Source organism: Salarias fasciatus, chromosome 15 (assembly GCF_902148845.1).
Source record: "Salarias fasciatus chromosome 15, fSalaFa1.1, whole genome shotgun sequence".
Taxonomy (NCBI): domain Eukaryota; kingdom Metazoa; phylum Chordata; class Actinopteri; order Blenniiformes; family Blenniidae; genus Salarias; species Salarias fasciatus.
The window spans coordinates 6,254,222-6,278,605 of NC_043759.1; the positions used below are offsets into that span (position 1 = coordinate 6,254,222).

At 49.2% G+C, this 24,384-nt stretch overlaps 1 protein-coding gene across 2 annotated transcripts in view; it reads left to right on the forward strand.

Annotated features, from left to right (window-relative positions):
- The first annotated feature begins 2,501 nt into the window (after positions 1–2,501).
- The window catches only part of hivep2a (HIVEP zinc finger 2a), a 59,629-nt gene continuing 37,746 nt past the window's right edge, over positions 2,502–24,384 (forward strand). Inside the window, exons 1-2 of one of the 2 annotated variants that reach the window (XM_030110608.1) lie at positions 2,502–3,046; positions 11,670–11,723. The gene's annotated coding sequence lies outside the window, so the exon portion shown is untranslated. The remainder of the gene's footprint in view (positions 3,047–11,669; positions 11,724–24,384) is intronic. The other variant, XM_030110609.1, reaches the window with a different exon arrangement.

Consider the following 24,384-nt stretch of genomic DNA (forward strand, 5'->3'; position numbering starts at 1 on the left):
CCGGGCTGGATTTTAAAATCTGTCCTATATGATAACCAGGAGGTTCAGCTGTTTCACTGCCTTCATTCTCAGCTCTATACGTTCTGCCGCTTAAGGTTAATAATGCACGAGTTCCTGGGTTTTCCTGGCTGCTCGCTGCCCTCTGCAGTCCTGCTCCTGCAGGAAGTCCTCCCCGACGGCGCCGGGCTCTTCAGGCTCCTCTACGCTCTCCAGCTCTGCGCCTCGTCTGGCGGCTCATCGGCTGCCTTACTGACCCACTTCACTGCACTTCACTGTTATTTCTATAGCGCCAAGCAGCTCGGCCAATTCAAAGAAAGAGGAACGCCAATAATTCCACACGAGCCATTTAACTGGAAGAAACCTAGCAGAACCAGAACCAGGCTCAGAGGAGGGGTTTTTACACAGGCCACTTCAAACCACTCTTAATATTACCATCAAGCTGATGTTCCACCGCTGACTGACTCACTAATTACCCCAGGAGTTTATGTTTGCAGTGAAACGAGCTCCTATTTCTTGCTGTGAATCCAAACGTCTCCTCCTGCTCGGCGCTGCCTGCCGGAGACGCTTCATCCCGTTAAACTGACAGAGTGTTGGAACGACGCGCTTCACGGCGAAGCCACTGAGAGCTGGTGTCTCCTTCCTCCCAGCTGCTCTCCTCCTCCTCCTCCTCCTCCTCCTCCTCGTTCTCTCCATCCTCATGGCGAGTGATCCTAACAAGGCGGATTAAACATTTTCAGACTGAGAGCAATCCAGATATGATCAAGTATTTATGTAAGCTGCACTCTCGCAGCTTAGATATATACAGAGCCCTCGACTCAACAGCTGTTTCATAACCAGCGGTCGCTGCTGTGTGTGTGTGTGTGTGTTTACATGACTGCACTGTGTGGTAGCCGACAGTCAACAATAAAGCACTAAATTATAAATGTGCAGTTAATGGTGAGGAGAGAAGAGACATCTATCTGGCCTACTTAGGGGAAGTAAGAGTGTGTGTGTGTGTGTGTGTGTGTGTGTGTGTTAGTCTACACTGTAAGGGCCACAGCGAGGCTCTCCTTCTGGACACCCGTGTTAACAGAGTTAAGTGGAGTTAACCAGACAGTGAATCATCTGCAGCTCGGCGTTCAGTGTTTCTCTCCTCCATGTTTCCCGCTCACTGATCTCGTCTCTTCACTCGAAGCTCCTTCTGCTCTGCAGCCTCATACTCTGTAACACCGAGTTCTAATAATCACAAAGTAGCCACATTAAGTTCAACTCTGGGAGTATTTATAGACAGCAGGCCGCACATGTACATAATTCATAAATCTGTGTGTGTATGTATGTGTGTGTGTGTGTGTGTGTGTGTGTGGGGCGATCCATAATACATGGTGTATACATCAGTGTTAAACCAGGCGCAGGCTGCAAAGTGCTGGGCTTTGCAGATATATTGCATTGCTTTACACAGACAGCCGGTGCACGCGCGCGCACACACACACACACACACACACACACACACGCAGCTCATGCATGACGATCCGATGCAGGTTCAGTCGTCTCGCTGCACGCACAGTGACACACACACATGTTCAAGCATAGACCTTTTCTGTATATGTATACGTGTGTGTGTGTGTGTGTGTGTGTGTGTGTGTGTGTGTGTGTGTGTGTGTGTGTGTTATCATACATGTATGTATGTATGCAGTACATGTTGTTTAGGCGTGTTTCCATATCGTACATGTTTCCTCCTGCACTCTGGAGTCCATGTACGTCTGCCTTCCTACTTCTGAATGTACAGAAGTGTGTGGATCACAGTGTGTGTGTGTGTGTGTGTGTGTGTGTGTGTGTTCTACAGTGGAAAAGATGCAGAGGGAGACATGTGAGAGGAAAGACTTTTCACTTCTTCTTCAGACACCACTTTGTTGACCATGAATAAACAGACGTTAGCGTAGATGCTCGTCGATGGAAAGTTTAAAATGAGACTCTGGATCTGGATCTATTTGCAGTTTTGCTGAGTTCCAGAGACCGAAGAACAAGGTTTCCACTGAGAAACCTGCTGATCTGGTGCCTTTCTTCACTGCTGGCCTTCATTCAGGATATTTACAGTGTGTTTTCTCCTCGTTCCAAACGTGCTCTGCATGTTGCATTTCTGCCAAGATAAAACCGTCGGACTGACTTTGGAGGCTCTGAGAGAGACGGCAGGTTCTCTTTGCTCTCTTTGAAACAGATGAGTCAGCATTTCATTCATTCATGTCAGGTATGAAACATGAAACACGAAAAGCGTCAGCAGTGAGAGGAAAAATGTCGGCGAGTCAGGATGAAGAGAAAGACGCTGAAAGAGGTTTACTGTTGTGAAACTTTGGGTAAACAAAAAAAAAAAAGAGCTGGGAATCAATGATTTACACAAAGTCGCCTCATGGTATAAAATAAAATAAAATAAAGTAAAAAAAATAAATAAAATGAAGCTACATTGAACAGCTGCACTGTGTATTTCAGCTTCTCTGTTGTATAAATGAGTGTGTGTGCTGGGCTGTGTTTGGGAGCTTGTACAGTGTGTGTGTGTGTGCTGGTCTGGGTGCCTGTCCCTGCAGAAGTGCTGTAGTGGTCGGCCCGGCGCTCCCCCCTCGCCGGGGCCCTCCCGTCTATTTCTGGCTCTGCGTCATGCCTGGGCTTTACTCCTGTGGCAAGAGGAGTGTTTCTCTAGGGCTCCCACTCTGCTACACACACACACACACCTTCCGACAGACACACTCACACACACACACACGCCTGCCTGGTGAACGAGTGAGCGCTCTCAGATGTAAACACACAGAGTGACGGGCGGACGGAGAGGCGAGCGGATGGGATGGCGTGGATGATGAATGGGTGGCTGCTGCTGGACGGACTGGGAGTTTAAACTTGGTGCTTGTGTGTGTGTGTGCGTCTCTCTCTCTCTCTCTCGTTTTTTATTTTTAAAGTCGGAGTGGGTGCGCTCGGATGTGTGTAGGTGAGACAGAGAGAGAGAGAAAGTGTGTATGGAGGGAGAGAGAAAACGGAGGAATGCTTCCGCTGATAAAGAGAGAGAGAGCCGCCACGGCAGGTTGGTCCAAATCTTATCCATCTATCTATCCTTCCTTTTTTTAAGGGTGCTTTCCTGTCGGTGTGTGTGCAGAATGATGTGTGTTTGTGTCTGTGTGTGTGTGTTGCAACCAAGCAGGGGGGATGTCCTCGTCTGCTGTTGTCGTGGCGATGTAGCAGCCGTGGGTGACAGCGTGTGGTAATCATTTGCATGTGTGTGTGACAAAGGTGACTGTGTGACTGACACACACACACACACCACTCCAGCAGAGGAGTGTGTCTCTCCTCCACTTCCATCTCTCTATCGGTCTGTCCGTCCTCTCTCTCTCTCTCTCTCTCTCTCTCACTCTCTCTCTCACTGCTGGACAGCTGACTGTCTCACACAGTGGTGTCAGTTCCCCCTGTTAACTGAGGGGTGCCACCACACACACACACACACACACACACACACACACACGCTCGCAGCCTTGGGAACAGAGATTTACAGGAGAGCAGGCTGGACTGTGTTTGTATTTATGCTCCCGTCTCCCTCATGGCCGGGACGTCCCTTGCATAACAAGTTACTCCACACACACACACACACACACTCACACACACACTCAGCGGTTCATCTGTCACTGGAAAAGAGACGCGATTACAGCGACCTTGTAAACCTTTTGTTGTTTCCCTTCGTCTGTTTTTCACCTTTTCTCCTGCTTGCCGGCTTTAACCCTTCCACTCCTGACCCGTTTCATCCCGTCATCGTTTCCTCACCCTGACCCATGTGGCCGGTCGCCCCGGGATCATCTGATAAACATCCTTCCATTCTCATCTTTTTCATCCGTGTTTCTTCCAGACCCTCCTCCACTTTCTCCTCTAATCTCTGGAGAATCTGATCTGAAAGCCGCTGATCCGGGTGTTTCTCGGCGACTGGAGGAATTCTGACCTGGTTTTGGGACCGAGCGCTGATGATCGGGTTTAAACTTGATTTTAGACGTGTGAAGCCTCAGAGTTGATGCTTCACAGGTTTTACTGTATAATTTGACGTGTTTCACATTTTTTAAACCCGGATTTTAGATGAGAGGCTGACTTCTTCTAAGCCAGACTAGGTTTCCTCCGTGTTCTGAGCCGGTCTGGCGTTGGGGTCCACTCGTCTCGACTGCAGGGTTTGGAGTTGCTTCTGTCGTTTGCGGCTTGTTGTAGTTTGATTGGATCTCAGGCGCTGTTCCATTTACAGAACATCTCAAGAGAAAACAAATCGTTTTAACATTTTAGTGTCAGGAAAGTTCCCCGTTCACACAGCAAAGTGTTGAAAATGACGACGGTTTCCATGGAAACGGCAGAAATGCCGAAAACATTGTGGTTAGCGTTCCAGGCTCAGCGTTGGTGCTGTTGGTTCAAAAACATTGTTATCGTCCTACTGCACATAAACAGGAAAACTGTGTTCGACGGTTGTGGCGTTCATGTGCTGTTGCAGTGTTTCCGCCGTTTCCACGGCGACGGAGTCAGGGTATTGTAAAAGAGTCTCGGAGCTCCATTGTGGTGTGAACAGACAGCTAGATGTTTGTGTTTCCACCTGAAGGCGTCACCGGCCTCAGTTTTCCCCTCGTTCCTGACTCAGGTTGTGCGTCCTCGCAGTGGGTTTGACACCGACACGCCGGAACGTGCGCTCGCTCTGGAATCAGGATTGGACGACGACAAATTGGAGCCGCGGTCGAGAAATCACATTCCTGTCCACATCAGGTCTGAAGTCAGTGAAAGGAATAACCATTCAGTCCTGGCTGGAATGTTTGGGCAGATCAGAGACTGGAGATTGGTTTGCCGATTCTCCCAGCGTCGCTCTTGGGGGCGCTCCAGGAGAAACAGGCCGGGGAGCGGCGGTCTGGACCGCAGGACGGCGACGCGAAGCCTCCGTCCAGACGGAGAGCTATCGGGGCGATCACAGGGTGACGGACGAGACGGTGGAAAAGATGTGGACGGAAAGACAGACAGACGCTGACATGAGATGAGACGGGGGGGGGGGGGGGGGGGGGGGGGGGGGGGGGGGGGGGGGGACAGGGGGGGACAGGAAGTCAGTCACAACCGAAGCCGGCGGAGGAGCCGACACACCGAGACGAAACGGAAAATAGATAAAAGTCTGCGATCAGCCAGAAAGCAGAAACAACGCAGCAGCCGCGTGGATGAGGTGGACGCAGAAATGCACGTGCGCTTGAGGAGACTCCGGCAGACCGCCGCCCCCCGCCCGCCACTCCTGCAGCCCGCCGACGGAGGAGGAAGCCGCCGCCGCTGCCGCTCCGCCAACTGTGTTAAACCATTTTTCCATTCACAAATTCTCAGACAGTGAAGTGTGCAGCTTCTGCTCCGGCCAGTGCACGTGCGAGCACTGTGCACGTGCCCGTGTGTGTGTGTGTGTGTGTGTGTGTGTGTGTGTGTGTGTGTGTGTGTGAGTGGGCGAAGTGTGTTCGAGGCCACGGTGGAGAGCTCTTCACTCCGGCAGCGATAACGGCGCTCCGTGAAGAGAGCCTCTCCTCTGTTTGCAGCTGATGTCCATCAGTTTCAGTTTAGGTTTTCATCACGTTTCACTTTATTTACACCGGATTTTAGATGAGATTCAGACTTTCTTAAAACCTTATTATTGACAGGATTCAGAGTACTTTGAGTCTGGTATTAGACTAGATTTTTACTTCTTTCAAACTCACTTTTAGCCTAAATTCAGACTTCTTTGGAACTGGGTTAAACTAGCTTTATACTTCTTTTGGAGTGGGTTAAAGACTCGATTTCAGACACTGTTCAGACTAGTTTTAAATTTCTTTTTGACTCGTTTAAAACCTTATTTTGGACTAGATTCATTCCCCTTTTGACCTGGTTTTAGATTGGTATAAATCTGGTCTCAAGTCAAGTTTTAACCCAGCCTAAACTAAATTCAGACAAGTTTAGATCCGGCTGCAGGGCTGATTTCAGACTAGTTTCAAATTGGTTCTATACTTGATCCAAGACTAGATTTTTACTTCTTATTCTGGACGAGGTTAAAGCTTGAGTTGAGACTTTATTTAGACTTGTCTTGAACTCTTTCAAACTTGTTTTCAGATTCAGTCTAGATTCATATGTCTTTCAAATCAAAACTGACATTGTTTGAACTGATTTCAGAGTTGATTGAAGACATATCGACGTGTTTGAATCCCATTTTCAGTCCAGATTCACGCTGCCTTTGACCAGATTTGAAACTAGTTTCAAACTGGCCATCGAATTGACGTTAGAGTGGATTTGTGCTTCTTTGAAAACCACGATTTTAGACAAAATTTTTAACTGCTTTACGTCTTGATTTTAGACTAGATTAGTTCTGAGTGGTTTTGGTTTCTTCTGATTGACTTTCCTGACTGATCCCTCCTGGCCGGACCGACCCGGCGCTGGGGAAAGCGTCGGCTTCGGTCCGTCTGTTCTTCCACGTCCGGCTGCTGCCGGTGTTGCTCCAGGGATTTATGGAGGAACGGCAGACTTGTAACCTAAACAGATTTCCCCACGAGGACAAATAAAGCGCCTTATCTTATCTTTATGAGTCAGAGTTGAGCGGGGAAGTCGGCCTGTCGGGTCTGCTGGATGTTTGCTGAAGAGCTCAGCTGACCTGATCTGCTCGCTGCTCGGCCTCCTGCTGCCTCCGGCCGGACGATCACGGCTCCCGGTTCTCTCTCCGAGAATGTCAACGAAGCGGAGCTGGTTGCTCCGGGAAGACGCGACGTTCAGATAAAGCTACGGCGTTTTGTGGGAACGATGCTCCGATTGCGGCGCCGGATTTACTTTCGAATTCAAACTGACTTTCAGACTAAATCTGACTACTTCCAGACTCGTCTTCAGAGACTAGTTTCATACTGATTTGGATTAATTCAAGACTAGATTTTTGAGTTTCTATCTGACTTTTGGCTTTTTTGCAACCAGTTTCAGACTCAGTTGTGACGTGAAGCCTCCTCCTCCGTCGTTCTCCTCTTACTGAGGCTGTTTTCAGGTGATGCTTTGGGACTCTGAGGACACGGACACAGTTTTCATGTTTATCTGCTTCTAAAGCGGACGTCACTTTTACTCCACATTCGATAGGTTGACTCACAAAAACAAACAGAAAACACACTCCCCTCCCTCTCTCTCTCTATTTCCATCTCTCTCTCTCTCTCTCTCTCTCTCTCTGCAGGTATAAGCCCCTTATACCGTCTGTGCTGCAAACACTGCCAGGACGAGACACACACACACACACACTCGCAGCGGGCAGTGGCAGCCTATCACAGCCTCCGGTCCGTCCGGCTTGGCGACGGAGGGACGGTGGTTGGAAAAAGGGAGGCACAGATGGAGGGAGGGGAAAAATAGATCGAAGGCCGGGCGGAATGGAGTGAGAGAAGAAATATGTGGGGGCAAGAAGGAGAGGTGTATTTACTGAAGGATGAAGGGGACGGAGGAGGCGGAGCCACGAAGGACAGACGGAGGTCTAGAAGGAGAGGCTGAACTTGATAAAAATAAATGGTTATAAAATGAGGAGGATGCTGAGGACTCAGGTGAAGGAAAGAGGGATTTATTCGCTTGTGACTCAGGAGATTTTGATTTGAAGTAAACACCTGACTCATAATTCCTGAGGTTCTCGTGTTTTGACTCTTTGCTGCCAGGAGGCTTAATGAGATTAAAGCGGCTGGCGGGTCCGTCATGTCAGCACAGCAGACATCGTGCAGAAACCCTCCTGGACGGACGGGAGGAGTGGGTCCCTGCATCCTGAGTCCGGTTTCATCCTCCTCCTCCTGCCAGCGTCCCGTCCAGAACCAGACCCAGGGGACGAGACGCTCTGGTTTTCCTGCTGGGGTTGGAGGATGGAGGCAGTGCTTCCTGCTTTGTTTCTCGATTTCTACAAACAGTATTGAGGAATAAAAAGTGGAGCATTGTGGAAATAAGCGGTGGTTTTCCTCCTGACATCTTCCCGTCCTGCTTCGTCCTCACCTCACCCCGTCTCGCCTCCTGTCGTGTCCCCCGTCGCCGTCTTACTTTCCTTCAGTCTCTGATCTATTCCTCCTCTTCTCCTCTCGCCTGCATGTCTTTTCTTCCCTCTGCTCACATTTCTCAGTCTCTGTCCTCTTCCCTTCTACTTTGCACGTTGAAGCAACATGTTGCAAAAAAAAAAAGAAAAGAAAAGAAAACATGAAGGACTCCCCTCCAAAGACAAACGATACAGAGGCCCAACGCCGCGAAGACATGGAAACTTCCAGGAGTTAACAGTTCCAAACTCTCCTTCGCTCTTCGGCATGAGAGCAAGCGTGTGTGTGTGTGTGTGTGTGTGGCAGGAATGTGGAGGCTCGTAAGTCACCTCTGATTTTCCACTCCCGCTGGGACACATCCCATTATCAGTTTTATATGAAACTAGGAAATTCCTCTGTGGTCTGACTCTGTGTGTGTGTGTGTGTGTGTGTGTGTACATACATGAACATGCATGTGGATCTGTTTGCGCACACACTCGTCAGGGTGAACTGTGGTTCTCTCGAGGTAGAATACCGAGGTGGATTTGGGAAAAGTCATCAGGTTTTACAGCATTTGTAGTCTCTGCTCCAGTTAGCAGTGACCGTGTGATTGTGTGTGTGTGTGTGTGTGTGTGTGTGTGTGTGTGTGTGTGTGTGTGTGTGTGTGTGTGTGTGTGTGTGTGTGTGTGTGTGTTTTGATGACTGCCGATCGAAGCACCGCGGCTGCAGACTATTGTTTCAGAGGCTCGTCCTCCTCATCCTGTCAACAGGAGTTTAGTGAGACAGTTACAAAGTTGCTTCTGATAAAAATGAAAAACAACACATTTAGTGGCATCTTAAGTTATCTCCAAAGCCTCTAAAACTTGGATTTAATTTGACTCTATTAACTTCATTACAGCTAATTCTATGATAGCAGTAACTTCGGTCCCGTTTACATGACAACAACAATAACAACAACGACGGTCCAACTTGGCCGTCTGTCCATACGAATAGCTGGTTCTCACATTGTTAGCATTCATAGTGTGTGTGTGTGTGTGTGTGTGTGTGTGTGTGTGTGTGTGTTTCATTGCAAATAACAGCGCCGACTTGTGGCGCGTGTAAACAGACGGCGTTTTCAAAACGTCGCCATGTAAACCAGAAACTTTAGTGAAACAAAAACATCAAAACGAAGCGTTTTCACTGGAAACGCTGCGGTGTGAACGGGGCCTTGCTGTATGATGTCTTATCCTCGTCGCACTGAGCTACTCAGGAATGAGAGGACAGATTATTTCACAGGATTCAGCTTCGGTTTCAGTCGCCATGGGTTGATTCGTGTTCCTGATTGGGCAGAGCGGTGGCCGTGGAGACAGGAGGGAAAGCAGAAGAGAGCAGTGGCTTCTGCTCCTCTTCACTTCCCCGTCTGAACTCCAAGGAAACTCAGCAGAGAGATATTCCACACCTCCGCGTCTCCCCGTCCTCCGGCGTGGAAAGTGGGCAGCAGAAGAGACGTGAGCGGCTGGACCGGCTCCCCGGCCGTCCCGCTCTCACGTGGCGTCCGGCGCTTGTTTTCCACATCAGCGCCTGTTTTACCGGGAACGGGTCCGGAGCTCCTTCATCCGGACTCTCCCCGCTCTGGAGAGGAGCTCCAGAGGCGACGGCCACCGGCGGCCGAGATCAGCATCCGGCGCGCAGAACGAAACAGAAGCTTTCCATTTCCACTGGCAGTCGCCGTGTAAACGGGCTCTAAGAGAAACTCTTCCCCTCCGTCTCGTCTCCGTATCGTTTCAGCAACACGTTTCTGAAAACTCCTGAAGCAGATTTTTCCTCCAAGTTGCTGATTCCAGCAGTACTCGGTGGGTTTTCCCTCTCTCTGTCACACACGTTGCATCAGCCTCATTAAGCTGCAGCGACACTAATGATCTTAACCTGATTCAAGACGACTGTTTGGAATAACGTCTCATCTCCAGCCAAACCGCTCCCGTTATCCTATTTGATATTAAATCTTTAATGAGCGCAGAAAAACAGGACTGCCTAAAATAAAACATGAATTCCCCCAGTTTTTAGGCTAATTATCGGGGTAAATTTCCAACAGTTTGGTAAAACGAAGCAAAAGACTCCTGAAAATGACACGCCCCCTTTTCAACAGGGTCAGGTGATCAGTCCCTTCATCAGATCAGGATTTTTTTAAGTTTCTTTTTGAGATTAATCAAAGAATCTGAAAAATCTCAGCCGGAATGGCGCCAAAGTTGAGGTGATTGGGAATGCTGTGGTGACCGATAACCAGACCCGATCAGGTTCATGTAAACCGGTGAAACAGATTAAAGTGTGATCACGATGTTTGGAACAGGTCAATAAAGAAATATTACGACAGAAAAAAAAAACAAGAGACGCAGCTGGACGGCTCCATTTTCCTCTGTGGAAAGGCTTTGTATGCACGTGTGTGTGTGTGTGTGTGTGTGTGTGTGTGTGTGTGTGTGTGTGTTCTGACAGACATGAAACAGAAAAACAGTGTCATAGTTTTTCCCTGTCTCACTCCTGGCAGACCCGAGGAGACGAGGACGACTCGGAAAAATGTGATCTCAAAACTGTGTGTGTGTGTGTGTGTGTGTGTGTGTGTGTGTGTGGCTGTCCACTGCTCTGTCACAAGGCTTTTTTCGTTATTTTTACAGTTTTCCATTCATTACATTGTGAGTCTGAAGGTGTGTGGCCAACAGATGATAAATCAGACTCTCTCTCTTTCCTCCTCCTCATCTCTCCATCCCACAGCGTCCTCCTCCTCCTCCGTTCTTTTCTAGATCCCTCTTCTCCTCCATTCCTCCCGATCCGTCTTTCTGACAGTCGTAGTAACGGAGGAGAGGAGGTGGTTTTCCTTCCTTTCTTTTGTCGCTTCACACCTCTGGTGACTGCGTCCTTCACCACATCCTGTTTATTTCCTGTTGCCACAATGACTGGACACACACACACACACACACACACACACACACACACACACACACACACACACACACACACACACACACACACACACTAACATGTTGTAGGTCAGCTCTGAACGACATCAAAATGTTTTTGAACTAATTAATTTAGTCATTTATGGATGTTTGAAGTGTAATTATTCAAACCTTAAACCATGTTCAAGGTTATTTTATTTCATTTTTATTTAGTTTTATCGGCTTAATATCACAAAATTAATCGGTTTGATCTTTTTATGTGAATGATATAGCCTGACTTTTTCTTTTTTTGGAGGATTTTGACACTTTTTTCTCTCACCTCAATATAGTTTAATGGTATTTGACTGATAAAACATTTAATTAAACTAATAAATTAAACATTTAATGGAACTTAAAATACATGTTTTCACATCACTCATTTCTTTTATTAGATTCATGTTGTGATCCTGTCAGTCAGTCGCTACAGCGTACTGTATTATTATCATTATTAGTTGTAGTGTTGTTTATATGTTTGCCCTGTTTTTATGTTTCACTTGAAGTAAGCGATGATTCTGACCTTTGACCTTCAGTAGAGCTTCCTGACAGCTGGCTGTGCCCCTTTCTGATGATACCGAGTGTCTCCTATAGAGATCAATCGATCAACAGATCAGTCGCTTTGCGTCCGGCCGCCCTCCGACGTGTCGGATGAACCGTGTCTCCGTCCGGGCGGAGCTGGCCGCGGCTCTAACTCCTGCTCTCCTGTGTCTCTCAGGACGGTCGCTTCCTGTCCGGACCCCCGCTGACGCCTGGAGCAGACTGACAGCAGGTAGGACCGCCCAGCGGCGCCCCCACCTGTCAGGGTGGAGCTGCTCCCGGGGTGTGTGGGAACAGACTGATGTGTGTGTGTGTGTTTGTTGTGTGATGCGAGTTTAGAGTGACGCGCTGCGATCAGTTCAGCTGTTTCCTCCATCGTCGTTTCACTAAAACATCTGATTTAGCATTTCATTCCAACGCAATTGAATTTTGTTTGTTTTATTTAACGCAGGATTAGCAGTGCTGCTCTCACACTCCACTGATAATATTTTGAATACTTTATTATTAAATCAAATTTATTATAAAGTATTGACATTTATAGCAGAGGAGTTGTGAACATAGACGTGTGTGTGTGTGTGTGTGTGTGTGTGTAAAACAGAGAAAGGGGTGTTTGTTCACTGTCTTTATGGGATTTTAAAACCAGAAGTACACGCACACACACCTCTTGGGTCTAAGCTGCAGTGTGTGTGTGTGTGTGTGTGTGTGTGTGTGTGTGTGTGGGCATGTTGGGGCAGGTATATTCTTTTATAGGCCTGTAACATGCGGTCTCTGTGCACCGACCACAGTGAGTGAGTGTGTGTGTGTGTGTGTGTGTGTGCGTACACGCTATCTTGAGGAGATCTAAAACCCTCAGATCGCTAAACGATAGCTGATCACCACGGGTTTTGAAGGTATTGATCTGAGGTTAGCGCTGCGCGGCGGTCGTTAGCTTCAGACAAAGCAAGGCGTCCATCGCTGTGTGAGGTTTGGCGTGTTTGAGCTGATCAGGAGAGGAGAGTAACGGCGTGAACCGAACAGAAAGGACCAGAAACCGAGCAGAAGAGCTCAGGAGGAAGGAGCAGGACGGGGGCGGGGCCGGGCGGCCGGAACCAGCAGGGCGAGCAGAGACCGGAGCGCCGCTCCAGGTCTAACAGAGACCGGGGGGGGTCAGGAGGAGCAAGCATGAAGCTGCTCACACACACACACACACACACACGGAGTGGCTTTCAGCAGCCAGCCATGTGCCAAGGTTAGGAGGTAATTTGCGCTCACCTTTCAGCATAACTCATCTTTGGCCTCGTTCAAGCCCAGACTCGACTGGAGGGATAAAAATAGCCCCTCGCTGACCCCCCCGTCCCCCCGTCCCCCCGTCCCGTCCCCACGGCCGTATTGATGCAGCTGTCTCGCTCTGGTCCGGACAGGCAGACGGGTGTTCGGGGTCGGAGCTTCGAGGATTTCTTCTTTTTTTCCAACCCCCCCAGAGGGAAGCATGGCTCTCATCAGGAGCAGCGGCAGAGGAGCAGTTTGATGAGTCACTGCCGGAGCGCCGGCCCACGGCGAGCTCGCTGCCATCTCGTTGTAAATTTGTGGTCCGGGGCCGAAAAGTAAACAGCAAACAGTTTGAACTGGCTGGCGTTACGGCCGGCCGCAGTGTTTGTGCGGAGGTAAACAGCGGGATAATTCGGCCTCGGCCGGCGGACCGACGGCGCGCGGGGACGAAAGGCCCGCCGGAGCGGCACGCGGCGCCGCCGGACCCCCTCTGCCGCCGTCTAAATGGAAGTACATGTTCGCATGTGGACAGAGGGAGGACATGCACGCAACTTGGACAGGTGGCGGACAGCTGGGACGGCAGCGCTGAACTAGCTGCAAGTATTGAAAATATGAACTCATAAAAAAAAAAAAAAGAATTGTTGTGGATTCCCAGCCGTGCGGCGCCTGCTCGCCATTACAGGTCTGCGTTAACGTGACGGCCGTGATTTGAGTAAGACTGGGTTTTTTTAGAGGAACTGTTTGAGGTCTCTACAGGTTCAACATGTGGGGTCGGTCATGCCCGGTTAGCGGTTAGCGGTGAACAGATCAGCGTTCAGGCTCGAGGGCCGGTCAGGGGGGAGTCTGCATGTTCGCCTCCAGCTTGGATTTTCTCCACAAACTGTCCTTTTTTTTGAGTTTGTAAGAAACTCAAATTTTCTCCCAATATTTGAAGCTTTTTAACAAAACACAGGCTTCTGTAGCATCTTTCATACATGAAAGGGATGTTGGTCTTGTCTTGGTTTGAACCTGTTGACCGGTTTTTTTGTGTGTGTGTGTGTGTAAAGTTTGTGTATTTTTTGGGAAATAAGGAAATAAACCTTTCGCTGGACCTCCAGCTGAATCAAGTCATGGCTCATCTGCTTCTGTCCATGTTGCACATTTTCAGCGGCTGTGTGACGAAGCGGCTTTAATTTTAGGCGAAAAGAGGAGAAACGCAGATATTTTAAGATTTCGAGAAGTCACTGGAGGCTTTTTAAAACATTCTGTTCCACAGTCGCAGACGCCACATCTCTAAATCATCTCCAAAGTATTTCTGGATTTTTTTTTTCCCCCCTACTCTGTGAATCACATGACTTCTACTCAAACTGTGGAAGTTTCATTGACGAGTTTAGCTTTTATGAACTATTCTCAGTCCGAATATAATGAATGCGGAGAAGGCCGGCTCCCGCAGCGCCTGCCGACCCACTGGGAAGCCGTCCAGGCCGCCGAGAGTGAACTCATGAGCGCTCAGCTGACCCGGGGTCAGGACGCGGCGGCTTCACCCTTAACTCGTAATCATAATAGTTTTATAGCCGCTGATATGATTTCACCTCTGGCTGAGAGAGCCCGGCTCTTGAGCCCACGTTTCATTCTCTTTCCATGAGGTAATGGACAGAACCGGAGGGAGGCGGCCGGGGCGAAGCCGCCGGACGGCCGTTCAGGCTGCTTCTACCCTTTTAGAGTTTTAGGGTCAAGGTGAAGGTTATTTCAGTGCATCACACTCCCTTATCGTTACACTTTAACTCACTATTTTCCAGCACACACACACACACCTAGTCTAAAGAGCTTCAGGACTGATTTCATCCTTCTGTTTAATAACTGTTGAGTTTTAAAGGTGAAGGTTCCTTTAAGCTCCTCTCTCTCCCTCCAAGGTTGTGCGGTTTTATTTTGAAAGGCCGGGTTATTAAATAAGGAGCGGGGTCTGTTAAGAATGTAACGTTTTTGTTTATTGTTGCCTCGAAGCCGTTCGTCTCTCTCTCTCCTCCTTTCATCTTTCTGCCCTTTTTCTACTTAACTAAATTCAAACATCCATCACTGGCACGGCTGCTTCTGCTGCCGCTGCTGCTGCCAAGGCAGTAAAATACATAACAATCCAGTGTGTGTGTGTGTGTGTGTGTGTGTGTTGATGTATTTCCCATCAGCCCTGGTCATCCTTGCCCAACCCTTTTCCCAGAATCCACCCACTGACTCACTTGAAACAAATTTTCAAGTCAGCTGTTTGACCCGACGCTGAGAGGCAGCGAGGACTCGGACTTATGTAACGGCGTGTCTGAATCACCGTCTTGAGCCGCAGCTGGACACACCTGTCCAGGTATTCCACACCCGCCCGGCTGGAAGAGCAGCGCCGACGGGGTTTGCTGGTGTTCAGGAGCGGAGCTTCGGGCTTTTCGGCGACGCGACCCCTGACCCGGGAAGCGTCCGCCGCCGTCCCAATCAGCGCCGAGCGTTCAAGACACAAACCGCATCGTGGAAAAAGATCCCAGACGGTTCCCACGCTCCAGATGCGGTGATTCAGGGGAGCACATCTGCAGCAGCAGGCCCAGTTCATGTCAGCCTGACAGCCGCAATGATTTATGAAGCAGTGACGTGATTTACACGTCTGCTTCCCGGTCGCTCCCCGCCCGCCGCGTTCCACAACCGGCTTTTATTTTGTTCCACTTCACTGGGCTCGTTCCTCAGGCTGGTTCAGTTCCTGAAAAGTGTCCTGATCTGGTTCAGTCCATCTCAGGACAGGCGAAGCCTCAAGCAGATCCTGATGCTTCGGTTTTCAGGTTCAGTAAAGTTTTCCTTTGTCGTGGTGCAGAGTACGCGACATGAAAATGTCAACATGCTCACAAGTAATTAACAAAAGTGACAACAACCTCAACAAGAAGGCAATTTTAATGAAACCTTCTGCTGCAAAATGCAGTGAACTGTTCAAAACCTTCTTCTATAGCTGTTGCATTATGGGTGTTTTTAACAAACTCCCCCTGACAGCATGGCTGTGAGGCTAATGCTAGTTAGCTAGCTTCCATGGCAGCATCACTGATATCTCAGCTCAGGTCTCAGTGTTGAGTTGAGTCTGCTACTCTCCAGAAATTAGTAAAAAAAAAAAAAAAAAAAAAAAAAAGTCAAATGTTCTCTTTGAATTTTCACCATTTGCTTGGTGGTCCGGATTGGAGTCTCATGTGGGCCGTTTTTGGCCCACAGGCCTCATGTTTGACACCCCTGATGTAAACTATTTATTTAGCATCTTTGGTTTACTTCCTGAAATTAGCGGAAAAGTTTTATTCCATCAAGAAATAAACACTTCCTGACATGTTTGGGTTTAAAAGTGAAAAATGTCACAGTTTGGTGAATCGGTTGTTTCACTGTGACTCCTGCCCAAACGGAAAACCAAGGATTCTGTCCAACGCTGTGAAAAAAACCCCTCAGTAACAGGGTTCAGTCTGCCGGCTTCGTCGTTCCACGGTCATTCCCGCCTGTGACTCGGCGGCCTGGCTGTGTTTTCCAGCGGTTATGTAAGCCGTAGCGCCGCGGCCGTACGCGTCGGCGCCCCTTCCTGTTCCTCTGGAGGGTAAACAGTGGAGCTCTGCTGTTTACCTCCTGATTGCGGCCGCCACGCCTCCCTGCGCGAGGCGGATTCATGTCACTACAGAGTCAAAGAGAAGCACCTGCGGATCCGTTAACCAGTCACTGCAAAGCGCGGCTTTCAACGCTTTTAGGCGCCGTTTACACGACGTTTAATTTGAAAGCAGCTTAACGCCGGTCCAGGACTGACCTAAAGCTAGTTTTAAATCAAGTTAAGTAACAGGAAACCCAGAATTACCCCACAGCTCGGTCCACATTCCCTGTGGAAGCAGGCAGCTGGAGTCTGGAACCAGTCAGATGTCAACATTTTTGCTTCAAGAGTGTTTTCTGTATGATCTGATAAGATCAACGTTGATTGGATCGTTTATCGACGGCTGCAGGACCCGAGGATGAAGATCCAGAGTTTCCAGTTGTGTGTTTCTTCTCACACGCCGTCTGTGTGTGTGTGTGTGTGTGTGTGTGTATGTGTTACCTAACACACCCGCGCTGACGCCGCCGCCGCCGGGGTGTGACAGCCGAAGGTGTCGGCTGCAGGATCCTCGTCGCCATGGAGACAATCAGCTGTTCACGCTTCGGCTTCTCTGAAAGGAGGGAGCTTGGGTGTCACGCTGCGTCCTCTCAGGCCCAAACACACACACTCCCAGGCAAAAACCGCACGGCAACGGAAATGCAAGACGTTCACCCGTTTAAAACACACACACACACACACACACACACACACACACACACACACACAGTGTGCACCTTTACGAGACGACTGTCTTCAATAAGAGGATTAAGGATCCAGTGGGTGTGCAGATGTTTTTCTGGGGGGTTTTCCCTCCGACAGCTCGCCTCGTCACACTGTTCTCCGGAGCCGCGGAGAGAAAAAAAGAAAAAAACGAGGTGTGTTATTGTGTGTGTTCTCCCATTGTACCTGTGATGGACTGGTGACCTAGCAGGGAGGCACCGATACCGATACCAGCATCAGGTATGAATCAGCAGCACAGTTAACCCCATGTGGCTCGGTTCAGCTGCTCAGTGGATCCAGGAGGATTTTACTCCGCGCTCTGCTACATGCTACATGCTAACAAGTCTCTAGACTCACACACTAATGATGCTATACAGGAACGGCTGGTATGAACGGGCGAGCAGGGCTGAGCCCTCCCAGCACAAAAAGACAGCTAACACAAAAAAGATGCGAAAATTGTTTTTTCAATAACTTACATCAGATTGTTTTAAGTTTAGGTGAAACCACATGTAGCAACAGCACCAATCAGTCAAAAGAAAAACATAGAATATCTCTAAATGAGCTGATTTTTTACAGCTCCAGCAGATACATTCATTTCGTTCTTGTCAGTGACTGACAGGTGTCATGTCCCGCCCCCCCGTGGTTTACTGAGCATTTTGGGCTAGCTTCAGTTAGCCCACAGCCACTGACTTTTGACCAACAGCAGCGAATGAACGCAGCGGGGCTGCTCTTGGTGCCAGAGTTGGGAAGGAGGGAGAAAAAGTTCAGCTATGGCGGCGTCAGCATGAAGCAGGTGGACTATTTGCTTTGATTGAATGCTCTTCATGCTGTCTATCGAGAGGGACTTCATCCAAAAGTTATCCGACTTCAACGACATGGTGATTAACCTGCTCGCATCCCAGAAAGGCGTCGATGTGAGCTCCTTTTCATAAAGGTAGGCCCACGTCGACCTGTTAAAGGACTGTGACGCCTTGTTTTTGCCGAGTGAAGGCGTGTTTGGCTACATGTCACCAAACAGCTGTAATAAGACAGTTACAGCAGGGTATCTGTGGGCAGTCGTTGAAGTTGGATTAGAACACGTGTGTACGTGCGCGCGCGCACGTGTGTGTGAGAGACAGAGAGAGAGAGAGAGAGAGAGACCGCACTAAAAAAGTACAGTGTACCTGTAATTGATGTAACTGTGTGTATCATAGGTGATGTTGCTTTTGCAGCTCCGTTAACTATTTAATCGGTATTATGCAACCATTTGTTCGCCCCCCAAACACATTCCACCACCAGCCGCCACTGATGCTATATGCTAACGAGTCTCTGAGTCCAGAGACTCGTTAGCATATAGCATCATTAGTGTGTGAGTCCACACACCAGTGATGCAACATGCTAAACATGATTCATCCCCAGTACCTTCTGCCTGAAAGTCGCTTCGTGCAGCTAAAGAGAGCGACACGGTGGTGCAGTGGTTAGCACCGTCCCCTCATGGCATGCAGTCAAGTCGACTGTGTTCTCCCTTCCTCCCGTCATCCAGACCCCTGCTTGTCAGTGAACTGCTGAGAACAAAACACGTGCCGGGTCTTGGTGAGTCACCCACCAGGTGACGAACCGGCGGCGTTTCCAATCCGCCGCCGCCGCAGCAGCTCGGTTCAATTCCCCCGCAGCGTCCGTGAAGCGCTCTCGTTTACCACGCCTCCCGTGTGTCTTTGAGCGCAGCATTCCTGCGAGGTTACGCTACAGGCGAGGAGTTTACTACCAGCTCTGTGGGGACTCGAATACCCAGAATTCCACAGGTGTGACGGCGGTAAACCGAAGGCGGCGAGGCTGAATCAGGAGTGAATGAAGGACGGGGAGCGGAGGGAGGAGGACGAATGTCATCCCTCCATCTGGTGTCAACAGGTCACCATCAGACGCTGTGTGTGTGTGTGTGTGTGTGTGTGTGTGTGTGTGTGTGTGTGTGTGTGTGTGTGTGTGTCTCACAGCATGTGTTTCCCATCTGGTTCCACCCAGTCCCTCAACACTGACTTCATGCTGACCTCTCTCCCTCGTCTTTCTTTTCATTTCGCTCTCTCTCTCCCTCTCTCTCTCTCCCCTCGCTGTGGGTTCGATGCTGCGATGTCGTCGCCTCGGCTCGTTCCCCGGCCGGATACCACGGAGATGCCGTCATCCCCGGTTTCCTCGCCGCGCTGCTAAAGATAACCGTCGCCGGGTCCTTCTCGCTCGCCTCCTCTCGCTGGATCTGTGAATGGCACTGAGATCACTCCACTCGTCTTTCTCTCGCTCCACACACTTCCAGCCTCCTCCTCTCCGTGTACTTGTGGCAGTCTGCCTTTGTCTCTCCCTCCTGCTTCTTTCTTTTTAAGATCTTCACACTTGTTGCCAGAGGATTCTTGAAACAAGTGAGCAGAATTGGAAACAAGTGGGATTAGCTCACGGTGTTGGCAGCGCGGCTTCCTCGCCCGCCTGGAGAAAGAACCCGGCAGATCTGAAGTGAATTACTCCTCCGATTCACTCAGATTTGTGTTTCGTGAATTCCTCGAACTGCGCGGACGCCAAATGAGATGAAAAACATCCAGAGGTCCAAAGGCGTGTTGTTGGAGCGTCTCAGTGCTGTGAGACTGTAGCCTTCGCCGTGTTTACCGAGACTCTCCAGGCTTTCACCGGGCTGTTTAACCCTCTCTGACGGGGGGAAATAAAAACTCACAGCTCTAAATTTTGTTTGTCCTACATGGAAAATGCATCATTTTTACATTTTCATTTTGGAAAAGTTTTGCGTTTACATGGCAACGTTTTGAAAATTATGTCCTTTTTTGATGTCGTTTTATTACGGTGACTGTCGACTCTAAAACTACCAAGTCCAGGAGAACCTGGACTGGGAGTCCTGACACTGGGATGAGCATGAGCAGAGGAGCTGTTCACTCAGGCCGTGGTTCTGCACAGGACTAATGTTTCAGGAAAGTTGTGTTTTCCCTCGTTTCCATGGAGACGGGGTAAAAGTGTTTCACTATGGGAGCAGTTTTCAGGAAGGGGTTTTACAGAGACGCCTGAGTACCGAGCTGGAAAGTCCTTGCAGGCACAGGGAGAACATGCAGACTCCCTGAAATCAAGCCGTGCTGATCACTGCACCACTGCGTCACCCGTCACACCACATGTTGATTCATCAGAAACTTGCTCAACCTTCCAGACATGATATGTGGAGGATATAAAAAATCTTCTTCATACAATCAGCTTTAGCTCTTTAATATGAACATGAAGTTTTCTATTCTCTCACGGATGAAACATTCACCCTCAGCACTAGAGCAAGAATGGCGTTAATGTAGAACCACTGGTTGGCCTGCTGTCCGTCCGTCCAGTGGGGCCATCAGAATCGAGCCGGGCTTTGACCCTTTGGGCTTTCCGTATCTTTACGGCTTCCGAGGCCGGACGTGGGCGCTCAGCGGGGGGCCGTGGAGGCAGCATCGGTCTTCTCCTGCGCTCCCTCGGTGTCGGCTGTCTCCCTCAGCACTATCACTCTTCCCCATTCAGCTTCCTGCCCTATAAATATTTGAGCAGCCCCATTAGGGAGTGAGGTAATCTCGGCACGTGCGCTCACGTACACACTCAGCGAGGCCGCCGTCAGGGCGTAGTAGCGCCTAATAGTCCTGTCGGAGCGCCGCGCCCCGGAGCTAGCAGGCTAATTAAGAGCGAAACAGGTTTAACGAGTTTAGACTGTTCATTAAGCCAGAAACCTGATTAATTAACAGTCGAGGGGGGAAAGTTCGTTAACGAGTCGCCTGATTAATTAAAACTATAGACGAGAGAAAAGTGTAACTTTAAATGGGGAAATAGGTGAGGAATGATTACAGCCACCGGCAGGAGGAAGAGGAGGAAATAAAGACAGGAGATGATGGACGGAGGCCGAGCGAACGAGCAGGACGGCGGAGGAGGAAAGATGGAAAAGCAGACACGAGGCGCTGAATGAAGGATTGAGGAACGGAGAACGTGACCGATGGAGGGAGAAACCAACGAATCAAGAGTCACGGAACGAAGGAGGTCAGAGAGACTTTCCATGTAAAAACAAAGACAGACTGTTGGTGTTAAAACAAAGGCTGGATACATGGAGCTCCGTCTGAGCCCCGCTCTCCCTCTGCTGCTCAAACACAAAGATCAGCTCTCTTTGTTTGGTGGAGCAAAGGTCGAGCCGTGCCGTCGCTCCCATGGCGGGATATCGGAGGTCAGAGAACTCACACTGAGGCGAATCAATCCAGACTGTATAAATAGATGAATACGATGGATACAGCTCTTTCTTTGAAACGGATCAGGACGCGCTAGTTTTATGCGTTTTCGTCACTTCCTGGTTGGGATTTGAATGGGTGTCGTGTAATTGACGGATCAGGTTATATTCGGCTCCTGGACTGTGAAGTTTACCTCTCTCTGCGGGAAGTTCCCAGTTTGACTGTACGAAGTGTAAAGTGTGAACGATCCTGATTTCCTGATCATGTTGTCTAAGCGATGTCTGAATGAACGGCTTCGGTTCCCATCGGTTTTTGAATCGTCGGCTCCGATCAGGCCGTCTGGTAGAGACGAGGGCCATCCCGTCGTTCAGGGTCGAACCTGCTTCGGCTCCAGTCGGCTCCAGTCCCTCAGAGCCAGCTCGGATAAAACCAAATTTAACTTGGAAGGATGAAGCGAGCAAGAGAACGGGAACGACTCATCTCCAAAATCTCACACTAAAACCACTTGATTGAACAAAATGTTGGGTTTTTACCCTGAATCCTCCAGATTTAAACTTTTTGCCTGGTGCTGGATCTGGAGGCTGTTTGAAGGGCTTCAGACCTTCCTGGAGACATAAACTCAAACTGTTACGAGTCCGAGACATGAGTGTGTGACACGGCTCCTGCTTCACGCAGCATGGCGTCCATGTTGGATTACCGAGTCGCTGCATGGATGCAGGTTTTTTTTTTCTTTTTTCTTTTTTAAACCCAATGGAAAAAAGGCTGCCTTCCTTTTTTCCCTTAATAAATAAGTGAGCAGCCGTATGGCGCCGCATTCTGCGGAGCATATGGCGCACAGTGAGCTGCGTTTCCATCCGGGGCGACGGGCCGCCGGTCACGTGCTCGCCAGCGAGGCCCCGGGGCCCGTCTGCAGCTGGACAGATAAACAAGCGGCGCAGGTTAATGGAGACTTGTTAACCCAACGCCACGACGGTCGGCGAGGAGGGAGACGGACTCCAGATGTGAGCGGCTGCCGTCGTGGCTTGCTTCTAGCGTTTCCATCTGGGACTGATCCGTTTCAGACCAAACCCGCCGCAAACATGACAAAACTGACCGATTAAATCCTGCTTTACGCAGATGATATCTGACTGTATGCACAAGCCGGCGGACTGGCAGAGAGCGGCCGTCCGAAGGCGGTGCCGAGCAAGAAAGTCATTTTGTCTCTCCTCTCGGTGGCGTCGGCACAAAACGTGACGGAGCGAGAAGAAGTCATGATGAGGGACAGCAGAGCAGTGAGCACAGGAAGTCAGACTCCTGTTTCATCTCTAAACGTCATATTCAACTTTTTCGGACAAGTTCACATGTTCTTCTACCATCCCGACTTCTTTCTCTCCTTTTTATTCTACATCTTTCCTTTCTACTATTTGCTGATTTTCCTCTCTTGGACTAGTTTCATTATTTCTGCTTCGTTTTCTTCCTCTTCTAACTATTTTTACGTCTCTCTTCTTCCTCTTCTATTTTTCCGTCTATATTCTACCTTCTATTTGTTCGTCTTATTCATCTTTTCTGTTTTTCTTCTCACTGACCTTCTGTTTTCCACGTCCTCATTTTTCTTACACTAAGGCCCTGCTCACATCGTTTTCAAGTCAAAATGCAAAACTTTCATCGCGTTTTGGGCGGAGCCAAACCCAGCTGACTGTGGGTCAGGACAGGACACACCTGAACAGGCCTCCAGTCCATCACAGTACACACACACACACACACACACACACACACACACACACACACACACACACACACACACACACACACACACACACACACACACACACACACACACACACACACACACACACACACACACACACACACCCACACACACACACACACACACACACACACACACACACACACACAGGGGAAATTTACCGTTTTAACCTCACTCGCATGTTTTTTTTCTGCTGTGAAAGGAAACTGCATGTTCTCCCACTGTGGGTTTTCTTCCAAACTCCAGACAGAAAGGCTCCGGCCGGTATTTGAACCCTTGAGCATCACGCTGTGAGGCGGGAGCGTAAACCACTGCTCCATGGCAAAATGAATAACTCATAGAACCGAGTAGAAATGTGATGCGATCATCAAATGTGAAGGTCACTGTAATGAAGATATGAAAAAGAAGAAGTCTGCTTCTTTATAAAAAGAGAGGAGGAGGAGGAGAAGAGGAGGAGAGAGGAAGAGAAGAGGAAGAGGAAGGAGAGGAGAGGGGAGCTAAAGGGGAAAGAGACAAAGGATCAGAGGATGAGAGCAAACTGTGGAGGAGGAGCAGGTGCTGCTGACAGCGCCTTCATCTGTTCCTATGGTTTCCACTGTGTGTGTGTGTGTGTGTGTGTGTGTGTGTGTGAGAGAGAGAGTAAGAGAGAGAGCGAGAGAGAGAGAGAGAGAGCCTTCACAGATAGAGAGAGAGAGACAACACAGTAGTAAAGACCACAGGAGTAAATGGGAACAGTGTGCCGGCCTTGTGTCATCTGTGTGTGTGTGTGTGTGTGTGTGTGTGTGTGTGTGTGTGTGTGTGTCTCTGCTGCCTGCCTTTGGGCATTTATAGTTTCGATGATCATCAATAAAGACAGGTGGTGAATTCATTGTAAATCTGCTGTGATATTAAATGAGGAGCGTCTGCAGGAGGAACACACACATTTCAGTATTTCAGCTGCTCACACAGTGAAGTTTTACGCTCCAAACATCCCGGTCTCTGTGGCGACATCATCTGAGAAGAAAAACGTTTGTTTTCAGGCCGAATTTTCAGGAATTCTAATTTTAAACGGGAGAAAACACAAATGTGTGTGAAGATAATAGAAAGCTTGAGGAGCAGCAGCAGGAAGGAAACTCCTCACTGCTGAGATCTGAATGAACCGTTCTGTTTTCTCTTTCCTGGAAGCTGAAAAGCACCTGACCTCTGCACATGATCCCTCCCTCCCTCCTTCATCCCTCCGTCTCTCTTTGTTTCATCCACTGTGAGGAGTATTGTTCCTCCCAGCTTCCCGCCATCTCTCCTTCCTCTCCCTCATTCTTCTCCTCCATCATCCTCCACTTCCCTTTGCTGGCTTTGATTTTATTTTCCCGGAAAGTTCCATTGTGGTCAAGTTCTC